Raw genomic sequence first — 12,293 nt, 5'->3', positions numbered from 1 at the left:
CCACGGCGAAAAGTGGCATTATTTACCCAGTTCGTCTGGGTGTTGGCTTTAAACATTCTCTTGTCTCGTCGTTAGTCTTCCAGATGGCATTGTGTCGATGACCAGGGTGTTTCAGTGGGCATTATGACGGCCAAAGGGGTCCAGAGAGTATTGTAGCGATGCCCACAAAGTTCTCGCTAAAAGGGCTCGCACACGCCTTCCCCGAGTCCCTCTCATGTACATTATGCACGCTCTAAAACCACCCACCGCCGCGGCTGGCAAGGCAGTGACAGCAGCAGCAGCAGAATTGGAAATTATAAGGGAGGAGGCAGGTGGGCAATCGCGCGCACACTTGAAAAATGCCTCGCCACTGTTCCGTGAACAAAGATGGGTCTGCAAATGGCCCGCCAATTTCTGGAATCTGATTCTATCTATAATGATTGGCTTAATGTCCTATCCATGCAGGCAATAATACTGTCTCCAATTTGGGAGGGGAAATATTTGAGTAAATAGCGCTGTTAGTCGGTGTGGCAAATACTGTATGCATCGCAAATTGTACGTTGGTTCTCTATACTTTCTCACATTTCCCTCCCTTTCTTTTTCAGCACTCTGTTCTGGCAGCTGTTTGTAAGCCAGTAGAACTTTCCTTTCCTATACAACTACAAACTTAATAGTTTCTTTTTGTACAGCCAGCTTCGTAAATTGACGCAGACGCGAAGCCATGAGCGTTTTGCACGGCTCTTTCTGTAGAGGCTGCTTGATCAAAGCATTGTGGTGGGTGAGAAGGCTCAAGTTTGCCTACGAAGCTACCTTGTTTTTAAACGTCAGAGAAGCAGAACGAATTGGGGTTATTGATTCCGCGAAAGAATCTCAGGTGGGGTCAAATCTTCCCGAATCGGCGTATCTTTTGTCCGAGTATGGTTCGTCGCCCCCTTTTCTGCCTGTTTCGTTGTGCTTGAAAGAAACCTAGACGACCGCATTGCTTTGGAGCAATTGTGGCGCGTCCAGCTGCATGCTGTCACGTGGCCTATTCATTTTGCTGGATTGCTGGCGTCCCACAAGCAAGAACTGCACTTGTTCTGCCTTGCTGAAAACGTTTTGAACATTTTTCTTTTTGGTTAAATATTCAATGCTAAAAAAAGTATGTGCGCGCTTTTGGATTCCGCGGAATTTGTGCGTGACGAGATTTGAGAACTGTGTGCCACCTAGCCCACTATGACATAATAGTAGTGCTTCAGCAACAGGTTTTTCGCAGGACATATTTAAAATGGCTCACCAAAACAGACAGTGAAACGGTGGGGAACCCTCTTCAGGCGTTTTGTCGGCATTGAAAGTCCGACATGTCTCGGGGGGAAGGGGTTGGGGTAGGGGAGGGCCCGCTTCTGGATCCGCCACTCGTTTGTAGTGCCGTGGGACACGCTGTCTCTTTGTACAACTGTATGTTTGTGAATGTAATAAAAATAAACAAAAACACCCTTGCACCCACCCCCAATATTCTTAGTCAGTGCACCCTTTTGGTGGGTAAAAGGGTGTTATGACATCTAGAACTGCCCTACGCTTCGCAAGAAATCATGATGATGGGATATTTCTAGAATGAAAACACCCTTCGAGGGTGTTATGACTCGCAATTCTCACCATCAAGGGTGTAAATTATTTTACTGTGTACACGAGTGTTTCTTTTTTTTTTATTTGCATTCATCCCTCATCGAAATGCGGCCGCAGTGGCCGGGATCGAACCCACGACCCCCATAAGCCTTGCTCTGCAAGCAAACCACGCGCCGTTTTTGCGCACCACCAATGCCAACTCCGTCTGCTGGTATATTTTTCCCGAAGAAGGAGCCCAGTGTTTGGTGGAGGAAATGCACTTCATCTCCCTGACGCAACGGGGACGTTTTGATTCATACTTTCGCGCACGTGCCAAGGTCGCCTGCTCTGTTGTATATATAGGGCTTCTTGTGTATACGCGTTTATTCTGCTCCTCATCCCCCACACACATATACGGCGACATCTTTTTCCCGCTTTGCGTTACGCGTGAGTTGCGTGCCGACGTGCGTAGTGTTTGCCCTGCGCCCTCTTATCGCGGATGCGGCACTGAACCGAGCGGCGGCGGCGTTCGAAAAAGATTTTGAGCTGATAGATGGTCGTCTACGAGCAGGTCACGGCGTGTAGTGTTATACTTCGGACGGGCAGAAAACGAGAAAAACAGGCTTGCGGGGGGTTTCGCGCTGTCGCTGGCACTCGGGCGTATTTACGACCGCTCACTGTATACATAGAGCTTTCAGATTCGAAGCAGATATACTATAAAAGCGTTCAGGGAGGCCTAATGGCGAAGAAGAAGCTACAGCAGCCATTTCTGCTGTGTAGCCTCAGCCACTTTTTGCGCACATTGAAGGCCGACCGACCGTACGTGTGTCGCTTCATTTGCATTTTTCCACCGTGACTTGCGGTGACGGATGTCTTGAGCTTCGCATGTTGCCAGCAAGTGATCCACTGCTTTACAAACGCACAATTGGCGTTTCTATAAACGGTAAGAAAATCGCTGTTCACTCGCTGGCAGCCGGGCACGGTTGGCTAGTGCTTGTTTGCCTCGCCTTCGCGCTAGCAAGGCCTAAGTGTCAGCGCGGGCATGGTATTTGTTTTTGGCACTTGTCTGGCGCACCTCGAGCTGTTCATACTTCGAGTTCTGCACCTCAAGCCCGCATGATTGGCATACGCACGCAGGTCATTAGCAGTGCATTATTGCAGCGGCGGCGGCTTTGTCATAGGGATCGAAGTTCCCCTTCATTAACATCAAATGAATAGTACCGTCAATGTGGAGCGAAAGTTTAGCAATTTATTAACGAGTGTCGCCTAGCAACGTACCAGAAAGAACTTTTTTTTTCTTGCTGTGTTTCGGTATTTGAGTACGAAGTTTCCGGCTAAATGTCTTTGGCTAACACTGAACGCCAGGAAGCAAGCGTCATTAGTTGGTTGAGAGCAGGAACACAGGAAGAGGATGAAGAACTTTAGCATGCGACTCTTCTTATATTTTGGCCTATCGGCCTTAGTGGCTACGAACCATAAAAGATGATCATCACTATTATTATCGTTACCATAACTTGAGGCAAAGCGCAAGAAAGCCCGAGGACAACAAAAGAAAACGAAGACACTGTGTCTTTGTTCCCTTTTGTTGTCCTTGGGCTTTCTTGCGCTTTGCCTCAAGGTATGAAGTACCAACTAGCCCACCAGTCTGTTCTCTTGATGATTGCCATCACCATCATCTTGAGAGCACGGTCAGAGAAGACATGCCGATGCAAGATCTCCGACGGCGGTGGCTTCACACTCGTCATGTAAATCAAATTAATTCTGCACCCATGGCTCACATATGACGAGAGCAGTCTGTACAAATTTAAGTCGAAGCCATGGGTACCTCCGGGTAAAGCCCACTTCTAGTTTTTTGTCTGGTGTTCTATCCCCTATTGCTGAAAAAGTTCCGGCAAAATATTTTTTCTTCTTTTCATTGATTATGCTTGTTATCGATGTTTTTTGCCCATTTAGATTTTTAGTATGTGTGTGTGTGTGTGTGTGTGTGTGTGTGTGTGTGTGTGTGCGTGTGCGCGCGCGTGTGTGTGTGTGTGTGTGTGTGTGTGTGTGTGTGTGTGTGTGTGTGTGTGTGTGTGTGTGTGTGTATGTGTGTGTGTGTGTGTGTGTGTGTGTGTGTGTGTGTGTGTGTGTGTGTGTGTGTGTGTGTGTGTGTGTGTCGTCAATTAATCGAGAGGCGTTCTATAGCCCCGCATCCAAACCCAGTGCAACTTCTTCGCTGACTCTAAACCGTCACGATGGCTCTAGTGTGGCCTTCTGCCGTTGGGCACAAACTGTCGGGTTGGACTGCCGGCCGCGGCGGCCTAATCCTGACGGGAGCAGGATGTGAAACCGCTCATGTGCCGAGGTTTGGGCGCATGGTAATGAACCCTCATATGTTAATGGACCCCCAGAGTACCATTAGTATCCCGCTTAACGCGTCTAGGCTCTTAAAACATTCTTTTGGCACCCGTTATTTGAGTTGTGGATGACAGAACACGTGATCGAGTGAGGAGATTAATAAACATGCGGACAGCTCAGCTCGTCTTCCCCATTTCCTGTCTACCACGAACTGGCGTCGCAGTATCGCGGTAATGTTGACTGCATAACTGACGCTGTGCTGCAGTGACGCCACTGCTATACGTTATGTAGTGCGAAGAGCGATATATGTGCTGGAGTGATGCGCTGCCCTATTCCTCACCGTGGCGCGATATGGCGCGCGAAAGAAGAAACAAAAGTAGTGGTCTGCGTAACGTTGCATGACGTTACGATCCTTTCAAGGAATGTGTTTAGTTTGAACGTCATTGAATCTCTCTCAGGCTCTGAGTCTCTCTGAAACTAACGATGCGGTGCTCTCGCGGGTGGGTGGCTTGAAGACTGGAGCAAACGGCATATCGGTGCACACACACCCTTTTCCCTGTTTATTTCGTTTTCTAGGTATAGCTTAAAGTAGGCATATAGCTATCCTACGAATGCCGCGAAAATAAAGAAGGGCTGTGGTTTGGACTTTATAGTGTTTGTGAAGGCAGGGGCTACAGAGTCTTTCTCTTTAGGAAGCGGATGTGCGAAGCATTTCTCGTACACTTTCTTTTTCTTTTCTCTACTATATATACAGTGTCTTTATTTTCTTCTCTATAGCTATGAAAAGCAGTAAACGCAGCCTATCTTATCTATAGTAGAAATGTGTAGTGAGGAAAACGAAAAAGAGAACGGCCCAGCGACGGCGAAGTTGAATTGACCGTCACGTCGGAAAGTATAGCGTAAGTGTATAAATAGATAACGCGGCCGTTCTTGGAAGGATATACTTACGTCGCCTGGCGAACAGTGGAAACGAGGAAAAATAACACAAATTTCGTTTCGAGAAAAGAAAAAAGAAAAGCCACCGTAAACTGCTGCGGGGAAAACCGTTGTATAGCAGTGCTCGGGGTATACCAATAGCTCGGTCGTAAACGCACGGGAATTGTATAGCGTTTTTTTTTCTTTCTTTTTTTTTTCTTACTGCAACACTCCCCCCCCACCTCCCGCCCCTTATTCTCACCCCACACGCACATCTATTCTACCCTCACTGCTTTCCTCTTACAATCTTGCCGCGTATCCGTCGCTCGCTTGGTTGACCGTCAGAAGTGAAGCGACCTTTTATTTAGGCGGACTGCGTACCATCCGGGGCGTCACACCTCCCGGAAGGCGTCCAGGTGCGCAGCTGCCCACTTCATAGGCCAGTCTACGTCACTACTTTTCGAGCGCACGTCACTTCCGTCTCGTTGATTGCTGCTGGTCGTATAGAAAGAAGCTTGCGTGGCAAACACGTTCAGGGTGATTTTCTGATATCACAGTTATTCTGTGCGTCGCTTCAGAACGAGTCAACGAAAAGCGCCTGCCTCGGAGAAGCGTTCTGCAACACCGCGGCCAAGGTCGCGGGTCCGACTCGTAGAATTATTTTTTTTATGTGGACAGCATCCGGAGATTTGCGTGTGCTGACCCTTCTGTGCGCTCGAAAGAACTGCATGATGGCTCAAGCTCTACGCGTTCGTTGCATGTCGGTGAAATGCGATGTGTCCATCAGATCGATCCATGCAGCATTGGGATCATTACGTCCCGCGTGAGTGCGGAAGTTGTAATTGGCTTGTCCGATCAGGCTGGCGTGGTCCCGCTTGGCGTCTGTGGCAGGAAAACGGTTGTGTAGCAGTGCTCGCAAGGCCGCGTAGAGCTCGGCAGTAAAGGCACGCGCTACTTCAATCTCACAGCAGCGTCTATTCTGTAATTTCGATGCCACCAGATTTAAGAAGTGAGAACAGCATAGATGGCGTGCGCATGACAGCTACAAGGAGAGGAAACAATAATGTTTTACGTAGTCATAGACTTCCGGTCCGCCCCTCTGCAGGCTGTCGGGGCGTGGCAGTGCGCCGCGCTGTGCCGACTCCCGCGAAAGCGGCTGCCGCATGAATTTCGCTGCCGTTGCCTTGCGAAACGAATAGAGACGACCTTTTCGCGCTCGTGCTCGCACTCGATAAAGAAAACTTGGCTGTACTACGAGTTCTCGGGGGATTAGTTTCTCTGGCCCGACTTCCGCTGCGACGACGTATAGAGTGCGCCGCCGGGGTTGCGTGAACGGTGTGGCAACGAGTAGCGCGTGCAAGCTCGTGCTTGAATGCGCTTGTCTTGCAGCAGCCGAAGCGAAGAAGAAGCGAGAGAGGAGAGAAAAAGAAACGTTCAAGGGTAAAAGGTGCGCTCCGTGAGCGTTGCATGCACTGGTATAGCGCGGTGGAGCGAAGCGAGCAGCTTACACTCGGTGTAGTTGCTCGTTGCCTTGGTCGTGTTTATACCCCTCCGCAGCGACGGCTCGGCGCTAAGATGCCTCGCTCCGTGGACGCGACTTGTGTCGGGAGTTGTTCTCGTGCGACCTCCGCTGCCCGAGGCGACGTGTCGCACCTGCGACTCGCGTCGCCGAGCCGGGCGGGCGTCGAGAGTCGGCGCGCTCGGCGGCTCGCGTTTGTTTGTGCGCTGCTTTCTTGACCGCGTGCTCTCGCGCCCGCGTTCACGGGCGTATACGTGTCTCGACGTCCGCGACTCTGGGTCGCGCGCCGCGTCCCCCGCGTTCACTGGCTCGTGTGACGTAAACGCGAACGGCATAGCGATTCGCAACTGCTTTGCGACACGACACGGCTGGCAGTAGCGGCGCGGCGAGAAGTGCAAGGCAGGCAGATTGCCACTCGCGCTTGGCATACTGTGTTGTTTTTGTTGTTGTTGTTGTTGTTGTTTCTAAGCTTTATCTTCTTGACCTCGCACTTTTCGTATTGGAATCCGCTCGAAGCCAGTGCTTTCAGAGAGAGGCACAGGGGTTTTCATGACAAGAAAGAAGGAATCGCGTCGACCGGTACAGCATAACCTTGGCTGGGGTAAAGACAATTAGGAAGTAAGGAAGGGGAATTCCTTAACAACACAAGCTCGAAGGGGAGGCAGTGACTGATTCGCACTATACTATAGCGCTTGTTTTCTGTAGCAGAATAGTTTTCTGCGATGCAGGTGTGTAGGCTGCACGACGAAAACTTTGCTCGATAGCTGCTTACGCACGAGACGCGCGTGCAATGGTTTGTTGTCGTTGCATTTGTCGTTGCATTCTTGCGACGTGATTCTTGTGATTCCGCTAAGGTTTGCTCGCCTTGCTCACCACATACCTTTCTTCTTGATGCTATGATGTAATTGGACAGGTTGCTGCCATCAGCTGTCACCGGCCACTTTTCGTCGCTTGGCAAACAAAATGAATTCGCGAGAGGAGGCGAAAGAAACGCTGAGTACTGTCAGAGCATCAGCACCAAGTTCTGCACGTTAGTTTAATAAGAGGGCACAGAAGGTAGATAGAAAGCCGCAGAAGAGAAGCACGTACAGTTACATTATAGTAAATGCCAGTACTTGTAATTGTTCGAGAACACATGCAGAAGTTAACGTACTGTAGGGCGCCATCTGGCAGTCACTTTGAGGCTTCGAACACCGGCGCGTGTGTACCTCGGCAACAGCTGCGGTCATAAAAACAGCTACGCGGACCAGAGGCGCCCGTGCGTGCTGTTAGGAAGCCGTCTCGATCGACGAGCGCGGCACTGAAGCGTTGCCGGAGACATTGTTCGGCGCCTCTAGTTCGGTTGCCGCCGCTTCGTCATCACCTGTCACCCACGGGGTTGTCCCTCTACAAGTTCAACATCTTGGAAGGAGTCCCATATTTCACCTCGCAACACAGTCTTCCCCAATCCCTCGGCCTCCAGGTGGCGGCACTTGTTGCCGGTACGACACCCACTCGTACAAAAAGCAACAATAACACGAACGTGTCGTTAGCAGGCAGTTCCGAAGAAAAGAATGAGTCCATTCACCGCGCCATATTTCGGCGCCCTACTACTATACTACCGTCACGTATCGCAAGAACAATTGGCGCCGTCCCTGAGACCGCGTCTCTATCTCAAGGCTGACGCAGCTATACCCATACATGCATATCTGCGTAGCCCTTGCAGATTCCGAGTATAGTAGAGTGTGTCATGGCTCGTTCCCGCAAATATCTGTTCGAGTGACCAGTGATTGAGCCAGTGAGAGCGTGCGCTCGTGCTGTATGCTGCATGTTTGGCTCGTCGAGAACGCGCGCGCTCGTAAGCGGCCCCGTTTCGATGCTTTTGTCTCCCGCCGGTGGCCTTGTTCTTTCCCCTCTCCGACCGATGAGCTCTTAACGGTGGGCGTTCATTATTGCACGTCGCCAGAACTTGCGCGCTGCTCACTAAAGCCGTGCAGCAGCGTTGGACGCCGTGGCCCGTGGCGTCATGCCAGTCGGGGAGCGTGTGGCGACGCTGCGTCTGCAGCTAAACTTTCTCATATAGACTCGACGACGGCTTTGCCGTCTGTTTCGTTGAGGTAGCAGCCATCCCCGCTGCGTGACCTGGGCGATTGAGAGTGTGGGCGTAATTACAGCACAAGTAGCACAGGCTCGATTCGCTGGCATGAGCTGCGTAGAAAGGCAATTCGCAAACTTACAGGGAATATTGAAACAAAGAAACAAATAGTCATAGTGGCGGATAGCGATAAAGGTGAAAAAAAAAATAAAGAAAAGCCGGTCAGCACGCGTACTTGTTTTGCCTACGCCGCAAGCTTCACTTTGCGTCTCAGCACTCGTAACACTCACTTCGCATCAGTCTATTTTCCGGCCTGTGAACGTTTGTCGCGTTGGGCGGGCGTTGGGGCTATGCTGACGCACAGATTCAACACCGCATGTTGACCGCGTATAGCCACGTGACTTGCTGAGGAGGAGGAGAAAATAACTTAATAATATTGAGTCCTGAGGAATCCCTCCCCACCGGGTGGCACTCTTGGTTTAGTGGTCGGCAGGGGTGCTGAACTTCCGCGTTATGCATGCCAGGCCAACATGGCGCCGGTGTGTTCTGGCTCGTTCGTCCTGCCTCGCAGATTAGAGGGCGTACAGTGTCAGGTGCTGCTATATAGTGTCGTCTGCTCGCGAATCATGCAACTACAGTTTCCTCTGCACTCTCTGTAGCCGCCAGTTCATCCTTGCGCACTCGTATACCTTCTGCGACGCTGCACGGTTGTTGTTTTTCCCGACGTGAGGATTGCAAGATCATGGCCTCCGAGGTGTACGGCGGCGAGTTGGGCACGTATCGCCCGCTCTCCGTGGTATCCATGGCCGCTCCGCTCCTCACGAGAATGCAGCGCGGTGGCTTTGCGCTGTTTGAAATGTTCGGAAGCCCTCGCTCTTGGCTATACGGCGCGGTGTTGTTGGCAGCGGCGGCGGTGGTGGTGTTGGCAGGGCCGTGCACAATCCTTTGTTCTCCGTTGCGGGGCCCTTTTACCTTCTTCTGCGGTGCGCCTCGTTTGCGGCGCTTTCCCGACGCGTGGTGCGTAAATATTGGGCCTACGCCATCGTCGAAACGAGGCCGCGGTGCGGTGCCCCGGCGTTGGTTGCGGCTTCGCGTGGTGGCGGGCCGCGTGTATATACGCGCGAACGCCGCCGATGTGCGCGTGTGCGTGACGTGTATTGTGCACTCGAGACAAAGCACGTTTTGTTCCTCCTTTGCGCTATCCTTTCTCCACTTTCTTTCCGTTATTTGTTCGTGATGTGTGTTTTATTTTCCTATGCTGTCTTTGTAGCGTGACGGTAGCTTTAGTGGTGAGTGCGCGTGAATCTGCGCTCGCATTCAACAGTGTTCCCGTTAAACGAATGGGTAGTTGCGTGGCGGTTAAGGACACCCTGGGATGCGGTCGGCCGGACCTGAATGGTTGCGGTGGTTAACGACGTGCTGGAAAGGGGTTGGCCGGATGTGGTTACGTTACCCGTTTCTCCTTCTTCATTCTTGTTTGTTGTTAAACAAGCCTCCGGTAAATGAAAACTACTCAAGGTTCCCTGGAGAACACAAAGCCAAAGATGGCGCAATGCACAATAAATTGAGAGAAAGAGAGAGTTCCCTCTCTCTCTTTTTTTTCTTTAAAAAAGGGGGGGGGGCCAGCTCCAGAGCCTGTGGCATTACCGTGTTTTCTATAAAATAACCAACCCAACACACCATAATCAATGCAGCCAGCTAATCTCAGGGCGAAAGACCTGATGACGACATCACCAACATACTTGATGGAACAGAAGTTCAAATTGCTGTGCTTACTGAGAGCAACAGGAACAACAACTTCCTTCCAGGTGACGTCGCTAGTGAGTGAGTGTAAACGAATGTAGTAACGAAAATCTTTAATTTACCCAGCAGCTACTTTGTAAAATTAAACATATTTTCTCAAACTTTGTACCGTTGTTTCATTCGCTTTTACCCACCGCAGCGGCCTAATTAGCGGCCTTGGTGTTGCGCTGCTAAGCACGAGGTCGCGGGATGGAATCCCGGCCATGGCGGCCGCATTTCACTGGGCGGCGAAATGCAAAAACGCCCGTGTACCGTGCATTGGGAGCACGTTAACGATCCCTTTGTGGTCAAAATTAATGCGGATTGCTTCAATACGGCGTGCCTCATAATCATATCGTGGTTTTGGCACCTAAAACCCCACAATTCATTCATTCATTTCATTCTATTTTGATTCAACGCACCATCGTCTGCTTTGGTATTCATGTGGTTGGGCAAATACTATACGTCCTTGTTCTAAAACAGGGATGTGCTCATAGAATAAGGAAAAAAATCACTCACCCTCCCCATCTAAAGTTTGGTGAGTATCCCACGACAGCCAGAAGAGCAATAAACAAAAGGCACGTTCGTCTGGGCCAGTGTGTCTGCATCGACTGAAGGCCTGACTGAAGGCTGACGGCAACACTTATCTCGCCTCTTCGGCCGCTCGAGTTTATTTGGTCTGCGGTTAAGGCATCCGATATATTCGGCGCATCGATAAAGATAGAATGGACGCTTGAATGCAAATTAAGAGGAGCGCTGAGTGGATGCCGCGAAGAACACTGGAAACAGACACGGCGTGGTTGGCACGCGGCCATCCATGGCTTGTGGATCTGAAGGCAAGAGCTGCGTGGAAGTGCGTATTAATAGATTGCGGCGGAGCACTGCAGCCCGTTAAAGAGGAAAAGGAAGGCCGTGGGTGACCGCATGGAAAGTGACGGGCAGCGCTCACCGAGAACGCGAGACAAGATGATTCGCAGGAACCTGGTGACGAATTGATCGACATTGGACGGACAACAACCCGGAGCCGAGGTTTCGACTATAGGTTTCTTGTCTTCCCCAGGGCGAAGACAAGTTTCCTAGTCGGAACGTCGGCTCCGAGGCTGCGGCTTCCCTTGTTCGCACGCCCGTTAATCAATACTGGGCAGTTTCGTAGAAGTTTGTGGATGGACCGCATATCACGCTCCCTGCCTGAGCGGTAATTCACTATACTGCAATCACATCATCCCCTCCCCGGCTTTGCCGTGTTCGTTGTCTATCTGTTCTTTCTTGAGCATGAAGAGTGAAGCAGGAGTATTTATCTTAAGCTCTGTACGCTATTTCTCTGTTACAGTGTCTGCCTGTTCTGCGTTGTAAATGGTACATGTATACGCCTTCCCTTCGCTGCGCCCGCAGAGTTCTCTTTCTCTTGGCGTTCTTCATCACCGCAGCCTGACAGGCGTACATAAATCATTTATGACCGTTCCTCCGTATAACACAGAAACGGTCGCCCACCCATTGTTATGTCCCGAACTTTGGCGACGCGAAAAGTTATCGAGATAGAAGCGCGTCATGTTCGATCGAAGCGACCGTGTCTCATCCTTCCTTTCTTTCTGCGCGTTGTCGCATCGTCTTTTTTATCGTCGCAGGGCTTCCCCGAAAATTGGTCGCTCTCACTCGCACACCCCCGCAGGGCCTGTGAATGCGTGTATGGTCGCGAACTGAGCCCCCCCCCCCCTCTCCCTCGCGTTCGCGTGCCGTCCCGTCGGTTTTCATTCATTCATGGTGATTGCGCTCCGCTGGGAGAAAAACTGTGACACGCGACGACAAGGGCGGGGCGAGGGACTGGGTGAGCGTAGGTGAGCGAGGTGGCCGAGAGACGACGTTCGCTCCCGGCGGCAGCTGAACCGTGAACACTGCGGGCCACATGTGCTGCACCTGCCTCGCGCTGCGCTCGCTGCTCGTGGTGCAACGGCTGCTGATGTTGTCCAGCGCTTGCGTTGCAACAGCGGTTATGCGATGACTTGTACCTCGAGGTGCATGCGTGCGTGCTCGTGTGTGTGTGTGTGTGTGTGTGTGTGTGTGTGTGTGTGTGTGTGTGTGTGTGTGTGTGTGTGTGTGTGTGTG

General features: G+C 51.2%; 1 protein-coding gene across 1 annotated transcript in view; it reads left to right on the top strand.

The window, feature by feature from the left end:
* Positions 1–12,293, top strand: part of RhoGAP1A (Rho GTPase activating protein at 1A) — a 182,862-nt gene that overhangs the window by 71,647 nt on the left and 98,922 nt on the right. The window lies entirely within an intron of this gene.

This window comes from Dermacentor andersoni, chromosome 3 (genome assembly GCF_023375885.2).
Source record: "Dermacentor andersoni chromosome 3, qqDerAnde1_hic_scaffold, whole genome shotgun sequence".
Lineage (NCBI taxonomy): Eukaryota > Metazoa > Arthropoda > Arachnida > Ixodida > Ixodidae > Dermacentor > Dermacentor andersoni.
The sequence above is the reverse complement of the archived record's forward strand: the minus strand, read 5'-3'. Positions and strand labels throughout refer to the sequence as shown.